This window comes from Styela clava, chromosome 2 (genome assembly GCF_964204865.1).
Source record: "Styela clava chromosome 2, kaStyClav1.hap1.2, whole genome shotgun sequence".
Taxonomy (NCBI): Eukaryota; Metazoa; Chordata; class Ascidiacea; order Stolidobranchia; family Styelidae; genus Styela; species Styela clava.
In genome coordinates, this window is record NC_135251.1 from 4,586,311 (window position 1) to 4,605,000 (window position 18,690).

The window sequence follows — 18,690 nt, forward strand, 5'->3', positions numbered from 1 at the left end:
GCGAGCACAACATAGGAGTTTATCTTGGAAAAAGAGGGGAGGGGGAGGAAAAAAACTGGGACCCCAACAAATAGCACCCACTAGAGCGGTTTTCCTTCCTGGCTGGGACATTGAAATGGTGGGGGACAGGGGGTGTGAGAAAAAATGTCATAATCTCTCTGGGTCCTGTGTTGTGACCTCACCACAGGCAAATGCACCCAAATTCTTAAAATAACTTGAACAACATGTCTGGATATATATGCTGTATACAGCTCTCACCTGAGTGAGACGACGAAAATTAAAGGGGGGGAGAGGGGGCAGGGTGAGGGGTCAGAAAAAAAGTTCAGAGCCTACAGTGATACCTAGTCACTGCCGGTCTGTTCAAAATTGTCAAAATATTTATGCAAGTATGCTGAATCGTGATTTATATGAAATTGTACTCAAATTCAAATTTATCTGAAAAATTCCCCCATCTCTCAGAATTTTTTTTTTTTGGTTTCCAAATCTGTTTTACACTAAGATAAAAACACAATCAGTAAATATTACAGAGAAAATAGAACACACTTTTTCACACAAAAGTATAAGTAAAATCAAAATAAAATCTCGTACTTTTTTACCCTCAGTGCTCCCCCCTTTTTAATAAAAACAAAATGCAATAAAACCTAATAATAATTCCTACTTTTTTTTCTTTTTTTCTCAAATTATTTTTTCTTTGCATATTCGCAGAGGTCCTTCACATCCATCATTGCTTTTTCGATGTTATCAGCAAATCGAGATGAGTTCTGATAAGATAAATAGATAAGGAGATAATAACATGGAAATATAAATACATTCAAAAGAGTGTAATCAGAGAGTAACCTAGATAAAAAAAGACAGTTAAGATAAGATGATGATAAAATAATGAATACGGTAGTCTAATAAGATAAGACAGCCCGATGCTGCCACAACCAAACTAAAACCAAATTTTGATGTTTAAGTTTAAAATAACTAAAGGAATTTTTTGACATTGCTATTAAATTTAGTTTTGGCACGAGGCTTATTGTTTTCCACCTTTGCTTTTGCAACACTGTAAATATTATTCATAAAATGTAACTTTTTAGTCAGACTTACATGGCCCACCGGTCTAGGTCGGCAAACTAGCTAACTAATCCCAGACATAATATGGACTGGTAACCGGACGACGAGCAGTGGTTTGCCATAAAATCAGGCTGTGTTATCATCATCCCCCTCCTCAGGATAAATATGCAAATCCATTACATAGAAATAGCTGCAAATGCAGGTCACATGAAATATTATAAAAGGAATACTTACTGTCTCATGACTTTGCTTGAGATGTGAAACATTATGGTGTTTTCGTGGCAGATGATGTAGGAGACACCGTAGCCATCGTCAGCGACCTGACAAAAACGTGGAGAATTTTTTAGTAACAGGTCACAGTGCATAGGCTGTGAAGTCGGTAAAATTCTGACCCAATTGTGACCCCAAAGTCTGTGCCATTTGAAATATGACTTTGAACTGTACGAGAAAACCAAATTTTAATAATTTCGGCTTTGAGTATGTTTGTTGAGAGCATAAGTAACAATATTCTAAGCGAGGCTCACATAAAGTGAGTGAACAATGACAAAATGAATTCTCGAATAAATTCTTCAGGAATTCTCAAATGAATCCAACCTTCAAAAAGAATTTACAGCTCTTTACAATCAGTGACTTTTTCTCTACAGCCTTGCTCAGAGGGAAAGTTTAGATCTATTTTCACTGTTTATTAAAGAAGGAATTAAGATGCACAGAAGATTTTGTAGACAAAATTTATTGTAGTTCAGAGATTTCCTTTAACCAAGAGTAAGAAGAAACATTTTTGTTCATCTGAAATCGGTGGTCGTTTTCTAGAAGGCTCAGAGATTGGCATTGGGCATATATTAATTCCGACTGCACAGCCAACTGGGGGGATAAAATAATAAAATATAAAGTTGCATCATATTATATTGCTAATAAGCTTGGCTATAGAAGATTCCACACTCCATGCAAACAAACACATATCATGCATGATCAAGTATGATAAGGAGTTAAAATCGAAATAATTCTTATCTATTATTCGGACATGAGTCTTCTTTACTTCTGAGTGAGCACACATCATAATTCTGTAATGTTCAAAAGCTTTGGCATTTCAGTGCTAGCAGCTAGACTTGCTCAGAGACAAGTCTCTGCTACATTGAGCAAGCTCACATGGAGAATGTGTTAAAAAACTTTAATTGAAATTTCACAGATATTGAGTACTAAATATGGCTTCTAAAAGAGCGGTTGAATTCTAGAAGCAAGCTAACATTATCACAATTTGAAACACACAATTTTGAAGCCATGCTGAGCAACTATAGAGTGAAAAACAAGACTAGAATACAGAATCGTGGAGGCGGAAATTGGATTCAAGAACTATAACTAAAGCAGTGGTTCTCAAACTTTTTAAATCCTTTTTAGAATTTGTCAAGTTTGCACCAGACTGGTGAATGTAAATACCAACATAAGGCAGGAAAGATCAAATCAAACAAATACTACTGTCACACTGTCTATACGCCCCACCATTGAGAAACACTGTTTTCAGGTATCACCACAGCCAAAATCATTAACGATGATAGCGTGAAGCTGATTAAAAAAATTGATTTGATGTTGCATGACGTATTTTGGATATATACATTAATTTCATTATTTATGTTCATCCACGTAAATTATTTTCAATTAGCTTCAAGCCCCCTCAAATAATTGTCTACGCCTTCCTTGTGGGGCGCACCCCATCGCTTGAGAAACACTGTTTTAGTTTTATTTGATTTATTTAATCAGCCCATTGGTCACCCTGTATATAATCACGTATTGTATCAACCAATCAAATCAAGGATTTGTTATTCAAATTTTGACTTGTTAACACACCACACACACAACTAACTGAAACAATTTTGGTAATTGAGGTATTGAAGAGAGGAGGACACAGCTGCCCGAGACATTATAAGCTTGACTATAATTATAAATACAAGGTGTGCATAAAATCCATTTACAATTTTAATTTTGTTATGAAGTCAATTCTCAGTATATCTTAACCAGGTTTGTTGTTTTTAATCAGTAATTGTTTGTTTAGGTATTTTTACTTCATTTCATACATATGTGAGGGCCAAAACAATACATATGGTATCGATAAATTCCCTGCAATTGTAAATAATTTTAGGACTTTATGGACATCCTATATTTTTTAAAAAGTTTGTGCTTTGTGCGCTTCCTCGTCTAGGAAAGATGATTTATAATTGAAGAAATATTCCATGCATATAAAGATAAGAACATTCTGTCTAGTCATGCTTCATTGGTCACAGGTGGTGAAAGCCTGCAGCAAAATTCTTAGGGGTACAGTAATTGCAAGAAGCCACTGATGTGTGTTATGGAGTTTCTGCTGTTACAGATTTAAGACTCAATGCAAGAAACAGCACAACATAGCCTGCAAGCGTGTGAGACCCCTACGTCCATTAGATGTCGCTATTGTATTCTTACCGGACCGAATCCTCCTCCCCCAGACAAGAATGAGGGGTGTTCGACAAGATTTATCTTCATTCCCTGTTGGTGGGGGGTCTGAGACGTCGAAAGACGCCACGGCTCACGAAGAACCTGTTGGGGTGAAGCAGGGTCGTAGCAGAAGAGTGGAAATGTCAAATTTAAGGAACTTTAGGGTCAAAGGTTATTTTGTAGAGGTCAAATTTAGGAGTGAAGGTCATTTCGCAAATTTGGGGTTAAAGGTCATTTTGTAGTTAGAGGTAAATTTTTTGGTTCAAGGTGATTTTATGATTTGGGGTTAAATGTCATTTTATAGAGGTCAACTTTCAGGTTGAAGGTCATTTCACACAGTAGAGGTCAGAATGGGGGTTGAAAGTCATTTTATAGAGGTCAAATTTATAGTCGAAGGTCATACAATGTTAGACAAAACTACCCAAACCATAAAGTACGTTATTTCAAGCACCTAATGTTTCGTTATATGTTGGAATGATAAGGGGTCATATCAGGTTCAAGGGTCATAAGATCAGGAAGTAGGAAGAAAGTTCAATAAAGAGAGAAAAGGTGAAAATGATTAGAGCAATGAAAATATTATTGTTGTAAAAATGGTTTCTAGCAGAATAAGCTTACACAAGTCTGGCTCTATATGCAATTTGCAAAATTATACCCCTACGGGATTCAAACCTCGTACTCACACATGGTAATCAAAAGTGCAATGACGAGCATGTACTAATCCATTAGAAACCATTTCTACAAATATACAAGATTGTTAAAATTAAAACAAACATCTATAATATAGCATTGCATAATCCCTTATAAACCAGGTAGAATACAACTGTTTTATATATGTTATTTATACAAATTTGCCAAATAGTAGGCCGTTAACACAGGTATCAATAACAGTAGGCCCACTTTTGGACCAACCTGTAATGTGTTCAGTACTCCCGAAGTATGTAAACCAAGATGGTGGACACCGGAACATACAGTGGCGCAACCAGCGGGGGGGGTTACGGGGGTCGTGTCCCCCCGTTTGAATTTCGTTTTTTTTTATTATTGTTCTACGTTAAAACAACGTCGTTCCACGGTCATAACAATCCGGTGAGAACTACTTTTTTCCAGTGCTTTATCCCCTCGACGTAATTTAACACCGCCCGACTTCAATCATACCTTTTTGCTGATAGTTACGTAATAATCGCTAACCCCGCGTATATGTTTGTATTCGAAAATGAGATATGTTATCTCAAAAAAGTAGAAATCGCGCGCTGTCGATGCGAATTGAAAGCGACAATAGCATATGGCTATCTTTCTCTCTCTTGTGACGAATACTCTCGTGCTTCATCATCTTGACGCAATGTAACGCCGCCCGTCTTCATGTTATAATAATGCAGTAGAAACTCTGAAAATCTGGATACGAAAATTATTTTCGGAAAAATATTGCTTCGAATAACCTAAGATTTTCTACATATGAAAGGCCGAAAACCAAAAACGTCGTAAACATCCTACCGCCCCCGGCCACGTTAAAACTGATCCAAATCCACTGATTTAAAAACATTCCACAATTATTTCATTTTTTATCGCAATCGAAAGCAGCCATGTGTGGCACGGCAATAACTAACAGTCGTCGTGAAAGGTTTTCAATAAACTCTGACTTGAAGTGCTTATAAGACGTCGAGGACGTTTTTGGTTGAAAATTTTTTACATTTGTTATCGTATATTTCAATTTAGTCAAGATATGTTGTGCGTCTCGGCAATAAACTTAAAAGCAAATCCTGTCCTAATTAATTGTTTTCATCCTCAATTTCGATAGTTATCGAACTTAACGGGAAATTTTTTAATTTCTTGCAATCTATAAAATAGCTTCTAAATATTATTTGGTTTCTATCGGAGATTTTATCGTTATCCCGAGTCCTGACATCGTTGATAACAATATCGTTCATTTTAAGTTGGAGGTATTGGTTTATAATCAAAAAATTATAACACATAACATGAAAAATTTAAATCAACGCTGACTCAAAAAGTAAAACACGTATTTCCATCTTCATTCTCCATCATCGGCGGACGGAAATTTGGGAATCGGGTTTAACTAATTTGATTATGATGACGATGGCAAACAAAAGTACACAAACATACCATACCGTTCTTAGTCGTTATTTCTCTGTCCTTTCTTCTTTCTATGTGCATATTAAGACCATAAAACGTGTTTTATTATTGAATTCTGCGCTGATTTGAATATTTCATGTCGGCTGTTATGTATTTTTGTTTGTAAATGAATACCGCTAACTTTAACTGAACTGATGTTGTTATCAATGCCGGATGCCGACGAAATCTGGATAGATATTAAATACTATTTAAGAGCTATTTTATACGCGCTAAATTAGAAGAAATGAAAAAATTTCCTGTTATGTTCGGTCACTATCGAAACTGAGGATGAAAACAACTAATTAAGACACAATTTGCCGAGGACGCCTAAACCATCTCGACTAAGTTAAAATACCCGATAAGAAAATATTTTCAATCAAAAACGTCCTCGAAGTCTTATAAGTTCTTCAACTCGGCGTTTATCGAAATTCTTTCATGTCAGCTGTAATATATTGCCGAACCACACATGGACGACGACGCCTAGGATATGTGCGCCATATTTGGGATTATTATAAACACGAAAAAACAGTATTTGAAGTTTGCGATATTTGAATTTAAATTCGATTTGGACATCCCTGCATTAAATTAGTCAGTTTTTAGTTGTGTTTCCAAAAATTAGTTGTAAATCAATTATTTTAATTGTCATTATGTCTTCCGGTGAGCTTCAGTTTAGTTTAGAATTTTTCCGGAGTTAGGGTCGGGAAAAGGTCCATTCGCAAGAAAAGCATTTTGTTTTTAGTCTTGACGAATTCACCCAACGAGCAGGGCGCGGCACGAGGGAAACACTGGAATTTATTCAAGCCGTGTTTCACTATCCACGAGGCGCAAAGCGAGGAAAACGTTGAAAATAATTAACAGCTTTTCGTTAGCAATTCGCTGGAATGTAATGAACGGCGTTTTGCTACCCACGAGGTGCAAGACATAGCGAAGCGCCGTTAATGAACGAGTGCAAGGTAAGCGAAAGGCTGGGATTTAATCGATGGCGTTTCCCTTTTAACCATGAGCAATTTATCGTGGTCAGCGAGGCGACACCTAGTGGCGTTGCGACTTACGTCGTGGTTGCACTGTGTAAATCCCGGTCGGACCCCCCCCCCCCCCCGTTGAAAACGGCCTGGTTGCGCCACTGGGAACATAGTATGTATACCAGGTTAAGGTCATAATTTTATTCCAATTTTCCTTATTTTAGTTCTGTTTCGAGTTCGGGGACTAGCTAAGTGACTCCCTTAGTATTTGTACCTAAGATTATGGCCTAACTAACCCTGACCTGGTACACATACTACATTTCGGTGTCTGCTATCTTGGTTCACATACTTCGAGAGTACCATATGTTCTATGTGAAAACTTTTTGCATGACCAATACTGGGATTTAACAAACATGGAGGAATTTTGGGGAAAGATATGAAAGTTGAATGCCCTCGCAAAGAGTTTTCACACGAACAACTACCCCTCCACACAAATTCCCCCCATACCTACCTGATTAAGAAATAAAAATAGTAAAAAATCGCAAATTAAGTTTAAAAAAGCGATCATAGTTGCAATCGCGTGTTCCGTAGAATTACAAAAAATTAAAAACTAAAAATTAAGACAGAGAATTATGCAACCAAGGGTGTTAGTAATATCATGCATGAGTGATGATTAGACAAACAGCCAATCACAGCCAGTGTATTATGACACGCTTGATGATGTCATATTAGACTCACCGGACCAAATCCTCCCCCTTGTGGTGTCAGGTCAGTGTGAAAATCTTTATAATGGTCGATACGACCAGTTTGGTTAACTGCAGTCTGGGATGTTGACAATCCCCACGCTTCACTGAGCATCTACCCCCAAATTATGATGTCATAAGTCAATATATGATGTCACAATGGAACAAAGTAAATCATTTAAACAGACATGGTCAGGTTATGAAAAGAATTTCCACGCTTCACCAAGCATCTGATTTCAAATTATGATGTCATGAATCAAAATATGATGTCACAATAAAACAAAGTGATGTGGTTTAGAGTGATTTTTACATCATGAAGATGAATACTAATACCATATTATGACATCAAAATATCCTAAAAATGAAAATCGTTGCACTATAGTGATGTCGCAACACAACCATAGTTACATCACAATACAACATTAAAACTAAAAAGCAACTTTATAGAAACAGTGAATTAGATAGACGGGTTAGCGTTAATACAAATGGTTAGAAGCACAACCCAAAGAATATTTGAAGAAATTTTTAAGAATGTTTTTGGAATGATAGGGTATCAGGTTTAGGCCAGTTGTTCCCGAAGTTGATTGACCGGGGCCAAATTAGAAGCAGAAGGATATTTGCGGGTCGGGAAAGTGGAGCGCCCGCTTGGGGCCGAAACCAGTACCGGTACATATAATTAAGATACCGGTATAAGTAAGAATATATACAGGCTTAAACTGTGATAATGACGGTATCTAGAACTAAAAAATAAAAATGTGTTAAACTGTTTCACTTGAGTTCGGCGGGCCATATTAAATCGTTGACCGGCGGGCTGCGGTTTGGTAACCACTAGTTTAGACCGTTTTTGCTTGTGTCCACCCTCATACTCCTATTTTACTCATGACCCCTCCAGATTACAATCGATATTTCACATCCGGATATATTATATTAAAATGTACAAAGTACAAGTATTCATTTTTAGCCAACCCTGGTTATTATTTGTTAAGTCAGTTTGAGCGTAATTTTAGAAAAAAGCCAAAAAAGACTTGAATATTAATCAAGGTCAAACATATTTAAAAGTAGGGCAAAATTTACAGAATTCACCGCGGAAAAACCAAAGCAGTTTATGTCACTTTTTTCAGAAATTGAATTTTTCATCTACCATCATCATGGACCATCTTAATATGGCGTACCTGCTCCTGTTTTAGTTTTGATTGCAAGTCGTCCCTTATGTGCAATTTAGTTTTGGTTGCACGGTATTACAAAAAAGCGATTTTCACAAAACCTTAAGATGTGACATAAGCCAATTTTGTTGAGTTGCAGCAAGACAGACTTACTTAAGTTGGGAGTTATTGCGACAGAAAACATGGAAACTGATTGAAGATTAATGAAAACAGTGAAAAGAAAGACACACAGCATGATAATAGTTATTTTTTTAGAGTAGAGAAACTCAAAGATGAAAAAGGTTTTTTTTTTTTTAATATGAAAAAAATGTAATATGCGTGTAATGACTACATCCAAAAAATGGGATTCCCCCTCCCTCCTTCAATTTTTGAACTATGTTTTTTTGAAAGGCTGATGAGTCACAACCTATGGGTGTATTTGAAAGGTCCAATGACTTGCCATGTGGGTCACGGTTAGATGAGTTAAAATGCAGGATTGAAATGAAAATAAAATTAAAAAAGACTGTTAATTTTTCATTATCAGATTCAACTAAAAAAAAGTTGTGGTCTAATAAGTAAAAAAAGGGTTTAAATGAAGCAAAATTGATGTTATACTATGTGCACATTTGGGGGTCGCAAGGATTTGTAACTGCTTTGTCACAGAGTGTTCAACTAAAGAGTCACGGTCTAATAAGTAAAAATGCAGTATCAGAATGAACTAAAATTGATGCGAAACTATTTGCGTATTCACAAGTTGCTGCTGTCACAGAAGGGACGAATGTTTGCTGGATATACAAATCAAGACTTTTTTTTTTTAGTTTAGTTAGATACAAAGAAAGTTTCTAAATCTCAAAATATATAATGGTTTTGAAAATATCGTACATTGTGGCGAACAAATAAATAATTATTTTCATGATTGTAATTCGCGATTTAAAAAAGACTTTTTTGAAAATTTTTTTTTTTGACATAATGAAGAATTTGATGACAATAGACAGCCATGCGTTAATAACTAAAAATGAAGGGTACAAATAAAGACAGTCACAGTTGAATGATTAAAAATGCAGGGTTAGAATGATAATAACATTCTTTATGATTTTTATCTAATGAACAAACATTTGTGAAACACTTAAAACATAGTTATGGTCGGAGGAATAAAAATGCAGGGCCAAAATGAACAAATAATTTGAGATTAGGAATGTTGGCTGGAGCATCACGGTCTGATGAACAAAAATGCGGGGATAAATTGAACAAAAAATTGATGAATATGCAATAGAACGCCGCATGATTGAAAAATGAATGGCAGTCATGGTTGGATGAATGATGACCGAAAATGCAGGGTTAAAATGAGAAAAATATTTGATTAACGATAATGACTAGAGAGTCATATGATTGAGAATCTAAATGGCAGTCATGGTCGAATGAGTAAATAATGCGGGGTTTGAAATGTCAATGTGACCAGATGAAATTAATTCCATAACAGCCATTTTGACAAATTTTTTACGGATAAAATTTCGTGAATTTCGAAATAAACATGCACTAAGTTGCAACAGCGAGAAAGAAAATTACGTTTCAGCGATAGCTTGCACCAGCACGATAAGAAACACCGAAAAGAAAAATGATCGTTGTGAGGAATGTTTTGAAAACAACTTATGCTTTTAGTTTTTACTTTTATGCTAATGTTTATGGTGTGAGACTATGTTGGCTGAATAAAAAACTCCGCTCACCAGCTCACCTAGGGGTGCAATAAATTTGGGTAGGCATTATGAAAGCGGGTCAAGTGTTTTGAAAAGCAATGAAGACTAATAGATCTGGAAATCCAAGTTTATTTGTGCTTTTACTTTAATTCTAATGCTTAAGGGGTTGGACCTAGACGATAGTTCGAGTTCAAACATCATGTCGCCGCACCTTACCCAGGGTGTAATAAATTGAATCGGCTAAACTGGAAAGATTCTGTAACTTTTAGAACAGGAGGTTCTCACATAGTGGAGATATGGGAACCTACGGCCAGTATGTACTTCAGCATTTCACTTTGGGGGGGGGGGGGAATTTAGAAGGTTGGTAAATATTTTCCTATTAGCGATTAAACTATTCGTAACTTATAAAAATGTGTTATGTATTTGACAGACCATCTGCACTGATATATTCTACCTTCTGAATATTCAAAAACAATTATACTTAAGTTAGGTAATCAAGTGCGGTATCATACTTCAAAATTAGGGGGGGGGCTTGAAATTTTAGAGCGGGGAGGATTAATGCCAACAGCGAATCAGAACCTTCCCAGTTCCCAGTATTGCCTGCCCAATTAATTAAACCCAGACCTTCAAAAATATGCAGCCCCTTACAAATCATCAGTGACGACTTATTAGGTTTGTCCAGAGCGAAGACACAAAACATCACATGAGGTTAGCGCATTAAAAAATGAGTAGAAATATATAAACAATAAGAAAGTTATAAATCGAAAAAAAAATTAAAAAAAAAAACGAAAAAAAAACATAAAAGAAAATGATAGTCTGACCTTCTGCAAAAAGGGAGACTCAATCTTGAGATATTTTGACACGATGTAGAGACAAAATAAATGATGATCAATTCCTTGACCTATGGGAGGAAAAAAAGATCGATTTAGAATTTGGGCCTTGTGTGGAATTCCCCCCATTTTCACATTGACTTGGATTGTTTCAAGCATATGTTAGTGGTTCTTAACGGTGGGGCGCCTTTCTTATTTTTATTAAAGGGGGGGGGGGGTCGACCTGCCTCATGTAGCCAGCAGGTTGTAGGTACTGAGTTCCAATTGAAGATAAGAAAATGTTTCTAACTACCGCAATAACCTACCAGTCATTGCCTTCCTATATCCAGATACATGGCGTTCTGTAGCTTTCTTCAGAAGAGCAATTCTTAAGCAATTCAAAAGAGATGTGAAAAGCACATTGTCGAATCGAGCGAGAAAACAAAGTTTTGTTACCAGTTAGAAAACACATATAATTTTGGTTCCATTACATTTAAACCCACGTACAATTGAACCCACAACAATTGCACCTGCATACTATTGCACCTATGACAATTTTTTTTGTTTTTCGAATAATTGAACCCATACTAACCCATGGGTTTTAGCACCCGCATATACATTGAACCCGCAGATATACGCATGGGTTCAAACGTTCGGTAACCATAGTTTTATTTTGTACTATTTCATCTGAATTGAGCCAAAAAATAACAGCATCAGGTCCTGTTTATTATAACGACATCACTCTGACCAGTCACACTCTAATGAGCAAAACTTGGTTAGTAAAATAATGAACTTACAGTTTGTTCTGGATCTTCCATGGCCCGAACGAAAGCGCAGGATTCAGTCGTGCATGAACGAACAGTCTCGTTCGTCCCTTCTCAGAACAATCTCGTCATCGAGGCTTCGGAGGTCAAACTGAAACGACCTTTGTCCTGTAATAAAGATTTCAAGAGGGAAAAATATGAGAAAGCGGTCTGATCTTTTTTATAGTCAAGTTATGGAATATATTATAACTAGACTAGAAATTTCTAACTGATAAGGCCGTAACAGCTAGCAGCTCCACCTGGCCGGAAAATGTGGGTTTTCAAGAGTCTTCGAGCTGACATGGGCAAACTACTGCCCGCGGGCCAAATCCGGCCCATTGGGTAATTCAATCTGGCCCGCTTAATGCTGCCACAGCCAAACTAAAACTAAATTTAGATGTTTTAGCTAAAAAATAGCTCTAGGAATTTGTTGAGTATGCGATTAAATTTAGTTTTAGCACGAGGCTTATTGTTCTCCACTTTTGCTTTTGTAACACTGAATATTGTTCATAAAATGTAACTTTTTACGTCTCACTTACATGGACCGCCAGTCTAGATTAGCCCCTGGTCTAAAAACCATGGCCACCCCTGTTATAACTAGACTAGAAATTTGAGGGTCTAACATATGTTTAGTTACGCAAAATTGCTATGTATGAACCAAAAAAATGTTTTAGTTACATTGCAAAACACATGGTGGTCTTTCGCCATTTTGTCCGCTGCCTTTATTACTGTAAGGCTATACAAAAGCCTTCAAAGCAGATGTTAACAACTATGCAAGAACTCGAAATTTCAATTGTTGAATAAATAATATTTATAATGAGAGAATTTTTAATTTGTTGTGTGATAAAAAAACTAAATTTTTTATGCGGTCCAGCTAGATGTCTGAAGTTTGTGATACGGCCCGTCGTAAAGGTCTCACTGCAATGATAATAAATATCAAAATGAAACTACATACTCATGAGGTACATCATAAAAGCCCATTTTGTGGCTCACAATATAATTTATATTAATATCGGTATCGGTTATCGGCCAATAGTGGCCGATATATCAATATCTGTATCAGCGGCAAAAAGTGATATCGAGCTCTAGTTGGTTATATGGCCCGCCGACAAAAAAAAGTTTCCCACCCCTAGTTTAGAATAAATTTTCAATTTGAAAAAATTTCTTTTACCCTGAAATGTGCAAGTTGAAGAGACAATTGGATAAAAGCATCAGGAGACATTCGGAAAGTTTCGATCAATCCTTTTCCGAATTTACGAAATGGAAACATGTAGAGGCCTACGTCATCAGACAAAAGCTTTGCAATCTTTAGACTTGATTAAATGACGTCGATGCACTGTATAAAGAAAAATTAATTGTTAGGATACTGATTCAACCCTGTATAAAATCAGCGCTACCAAGCAAAAAATGCTCATATATAGCAAAGCAGTTCCCAACTGGAGGCCACAGAGCAGTTTCTGGGGGCCACAATACTATAAGCAAAAATGATTAAATAAAAAAAAATTCCCCAAAAATGTTCTTCCTAGTTTCATTGCTCGATAAGGTTATTCCACAGGGTGTTTTCACTTTGTTGAGCATGAATTGTTTGATCATAATAGGATTTGGAATCAACCAATCAAAATAACACTATGAATACCACTGGAATGATAGAAAGGGGCCGTGAGTGCTGAAAGCCTCTGGAAGGGGTCCACGAGCCGTAAAAGGTTGGGAACCACTGAATAGCGAAAAATGAGATTATGAAATCATGGCTCCCAAAAGCAGAACAAAACATTTTTAGTCAAAAAGTTAATATGGGAGCGAGATTCCAACTTGGATTAAAACAGTCCCAATTACAATATATATTTCTGATCAAATAGCTCAAGTGATAAGTGATTCCACTCTTTATTCATCTAGTGTTCCCATACACAATATACTTTCAGTTGAGCAGTAGGTTAGGTCAGGATGAGTGATTCCACTCTGCATTAAATTAGTGTTCCCACATATAATATTTTTATTCAAATAGTCAAGATTGAAAGACAGATTCCACCTGGCATTGAATTAGTGTTCTGAACACAAAATATTTTTAATCCGAAAGCAACACTTACAGGTTCTGGAATGTTCTATTTTAATCGCTGAGGAGGAAGGAGGGTCGTTGTTAATTCTCCAATGCAGGTACCGTCATCATTATATCCGAAGTTCGCAAACTCATCGTACAAGACTTCTTCCGTAAGATGACTCATGATCGGAGCGTCAGCCCAGGAATGTTCCGCTTTCATTCCAAATCCCCCGTTTTTGTAGAAAATAACTTGGAAAGATTTGTCAAACCATCTGACAAGGCCCTGTATAAATACCCACAGGCAAGTTTTTTTAGACAAAAGGCTGTCATGGTCTCGCTTAAGGAGATACAATTTTAGGACTAAGAACTGCCAAGTTCAGCATTATACTTACTTAATTGCAACCTGGATGAGTTGGGGCCTGTCATGACTCAGAAAAATTTGAATTTGAAATACGGCTACGGCTCAAACTCTGATACCAATGAAAACTTGCCATACTAAGCCTCGACTCCAGCATAATTCACAGCCCGGGCATTTACTCGCACATGATGTCCCATAGTGTGTGTACCAGGTTAGGGTTAGAAACAGAAGAGAAAAAAATTGTTATGAGATACTTTGTGGAAAAATATCATCATAGCTTTTTATCATAGCTTGTCTAAACCTTAGTCCAAGAGAGATAGTGACCTCCCCCCGAACCCCCCAAAAAACTCTTGAAATAATATATATCCTAAGAAACCTCAGGCAAATTCAGAATGTGACCTTCCCCCTCAAAAAAATAAATTAAAATAAAATTTAATCACCTGTTATGGTATTTTCCATGCAACAGCGAACGTTCGAACTTTGAGAAAGTTGTCACATCATCAACGTCTAATACATTGGATTCATCTTCCAGAACAACCACAAACGCCGCTTTCTCGATCGCGTGCAACGACTCTTTGTTTACCCCAGATTTAAAAAAACACCCGAGCCTGTGAAGAATAAAATATGAATTGAGATCAGTTTTATTTTAATGGGCCTCAGTGGCTTAGTAGTTCAAGCGTTAGACTCCGCTATGTCAGTAATGTTGATCAGTGGTTCCCAACTACCTACTACCCTGGCGGACCAGTAAAATCAATTAAATGTACTCGCGGACCGGCAAAAAAATGAAAGGACCAGAACAGAGAATAATACCATATATTTGCGTTAAATAATGCAATGCTGGGCCCCCAACATGCTTCTAGAAATCTAGACAAAAAAAGGTACACTTGAAAACATTTCCCATTAAAATAAATTATAAAATGATGTGCTGGCCAAAAATTGTAATGGCTGAAACATAAAATATTTATATATTTGCATAATGAAATGCAGTGCTGGGCACCCATTATGTATAAGAAAGGCACATATAAAACATGTACATACAAAACATTTCACATAAAAAACATGTACATGTCAAATCATGTACAAACACAATTAGTCTAGAGTTCTGCTGCTGTTTCGTTTCCAATATAGGATTGCAAACGAGGCCTCAAAAAAGTTTCTGCAACATGTAGCTCTGGAGCAGTGTACAGCCGATTCTTTCCAATAACGCATAGGTAACTGGTTGAAAATACGGACAACAGTTTGATAGCACTATCACTTAGCGATGGGTATTCGTTATCAAATATATCTAAAATTGTCACAATGATTCTTTTTTAAATCTGGACTGTAAAGTATAATCACCATTTTAATCAAGCTTTTTTTTCATCGGGTTTATCATATTAATGCCTTTGCAGTTGATTGACGCTTCAAACGAAATGAATTTACATTACAATGAAAAAGTTGTCGGTAACTTGGTCCCAGGCTCAAAATATTAGAAAAGATCTCTGTGGCCCATGGATTATTGCGCATATCGTGACCACCAGCAGAGTCACAACGAGTTCCTATCTTACTGGAAAATGATACTGTTCTTGACTGTTTTCTGGTTTAAATAAAGAAATATGCATAACATTTTATATTGATAGTCATATTAATCAGGGAAAGCACACAGAACAGAAAAAATCACACATGCCGATTTTTATGAACTTGCCTTTTGAATCAAAATCCTTGATCTTACACCCATGATATCACAGCTGCTATATGCATCAAATCCTCGCATATGTCCATCTTTGAAGGAATGTGGAGACAGTATTTTGCCTTAAAAGAAGTACCATAAAACCGGCTAACTTCGGATGATTTCACTATACTTCAATCAATCACTCAGCAATTTGTTGTCCGATTCACGTCAAACTTGAAACATAGGCCTATTACATTGATGTAATCCTCTGTTAAATTCATGAAACGGAACTCAATTGTGACAATTTTTCACTGGTTATATATTTTATAATTACGCAGTATTTCACGACTGCTCACAATTTTTCTATTTCGAACCATGCTGCCGTTCCAAATGGGGGAATTAAAAATTGTCGATGTTGATCTAATCAAACAAAATATTGTTGCTATTTTCAAATCACGCCAACACGTCGGCGCCCAAAAGTCCGGCATCAAATCTATACCGGTGACGCAACATGACGTCAAGTTCAACGTGTGCGTCAGATGCTATTATTTTGATAATAAAAAAAATATTTGAACTTCTATTTTTTCTCAAGTCTTCTGCGACATTTTGCGATCAGTCTAATTTGCTATATACATTGTTATCACCCTCTATCGAAAGACGGTAGTTTGAGGAAGTTAGCATCAGTAGAAGTCACGATTAGAGCCGCTCGAAAACGGAAGATCAGTTCTATCGTGAAACATGATTTTTTTTAATCAAAAAATAAAATAAATTGCGCGATTGAATATGATAACAGATTTAGATATATAAGGACTCACTATAGAAACTGCCAGAAGCACAATATGACAAACGGTTGAAAACTTTATCCGAAATTACAATGCATCCAAAGTTAGCCAGTTTTACGGTAGGTCAGTATGCACGGTAAACAATTTCAACAGGTTCGCAAGTTCGCATAATTATTCTGTGGAGGATAATTATGTTTGAAAAGATTGCTGGACTCCTCGCCGCTGTGGGGTGGTTCACATAACCGCTGGTCAGTTACCTCTACCCTCAAGTCCATGCAATCGGAATAATTGTCTAACTAATCCCATAACCGGTATCCGACATGGACTGGTAACCGGTTGAGAGGCCGTGGTTCGCCATATGGTTGAGCAGTATATCGGTTTTCCTCTCCCCTGGCATAAATATGTAAATGCCCAACCTATCCTAAGTATCTCAACAATTCTGGTATCGGTACGGGGAGTCGCAGTTCTTACCACTTCATGGCAGCTCCTGCCACAAACGTACAGTTGCGTCTCTTGCCATGGTTTTATCGCACTATTACCGGTATGTTTACAAAGTCATGTACAATATTTTAGTCTATCACGCGGAATTATGTCTACTTAAACCTAACCCCAGCTAAAAGCTTGTGGCAGCTAAAAAGTCAGTCACCGTGGGTTTGGTCCTAGCGGCCATTGTTTGGAAATCCCGCCATGATTTTGCGGCAGCTCTAGACGCCACAAAATACTTGATATTTTTGACCAGAAAGGTGGTGCAATAGCCTAACCTAAGGTAAACAGAAACAAAGAACACAAATCAGAAAACGGGGACGATAACGGTATAATACCAGCAATCAAAGTTGAAAAAAAAATCCGGTTCTTACCGGAAATTAAAATGTAGTCGTCATGGATACGCTGCATGTTGCCTCCACGCGGCTGAATAATCTGGAGTGGTGTTTACCAAAGTGTATATATAATATAAGCGAGAAGTTCGCACACAATTATTGAAACATACCTGTTATTTCCACTAATATTCCAGGTAGAAAAATTTTGAAGGTTGCGTTTTGAAGTACAATCTTAGTCGTACATGCTTATATCCGTTCATGTTTGCCAAATTACATTTATAGTACATTAAATTGTCTTTGAAGACAAGTATACCGGTTCCGAGTTGCTTCCGAAGTAAATTGGCCATTCTCATCGTCATAATTACCCATTTGACAATGGCCTTCCTTATGACGTCACAGATGAAAAGTTATATTTATTCGTCGAAATTACCGGCCGACCCAACTTCGCTTCAATGGCCGTTTCTATTTTCTGGTGAACATTTTTCGTCTGTCAAGCTCCATAATGCCCTACTGCCCAGCTCCAAACTGCGCTAGAAGAACAAATGACATTGTAGGATTGTTGCGGAGACATTTTACAGCCTCAAATTGGCGTATCACTATAAAATCTTTGAAAAAATGACCAAAAATAGTTCTACGCTGTGTTTGTAGTCGAATTTAACGCATTAGATAGTTTTTTATTCTTAATTGCGTTATATATTTAGATAGCATATATCTTAAAGTTCAAAATCCACTCTTCGGTTTCATTCTAGCCCTTATAACAGCGGACTTATCCGATTCGGTACAACAACACAACGAAAGTTTCCCATAAGACTCCATTGTTTCGCGTTTCCCAAATATGGCACAAGATGGCGTTCATGAACTTGTTTAACATTAGGCAAGTTGGTTGCCGGCCGTTGGTGTTTACCATTGACTTGTTTATCAACATTAACGCTTGTTAATGGTCAACATTACATTTTGTAATGTACTGCACAAAAAATTCCCAGTATACGGTACAATTATGAAGAATGTTCTCGTAGTCATTGACAAATAGTTTAAAGTTCGTGTTGGCGATTTTTTGTTCTCTATTGTCACCTAGTGTATACCTGGATAACTTTTGCTCACTGAAGCCAGCGCAAATAGAAATTCTGATCCCCGACCTTTGAACTTTTCCATCAGTTTCAGCCCGTGATAGTCAACCCCCGTAATTTCCAGTTCAAGTAGTATTCCACGTTCAATCACATCTGCTCTATTCTGCATTTGAAACCAATAAC

The 18,690-nt window shown here is 36.8% G+C and overlaps 1 long non-coding RNA gene across 1 annotated transcript in view; it reads right to left on the reverse strand.

The window, feature by feature from the left end:
- LOC144431830 (uncharacterized) overlaps positions 1–18,358 on the reverse strand; it is a 278,870-nt gene extending 260,512 nt beyond the window's left edge. The window contains exons 1-3 of the long non-coding RNA XR_013480259.1: positions 17,611–18,358; positions 15,874–16,108; positions 14,630–14,797 (exon numbers count right to left, since the gene is read on the reverse strand). This is a non-coding gene — a long non-coding RNA (uncharacterized LOC144431830). The remainder of the gene's footprint in view (positions 1–14,629; positions 14,798–15,873; positions 16,109–17,610) is intronic.
- Positions 18,359–18,690: the final 332 nt, after the last annotated feature.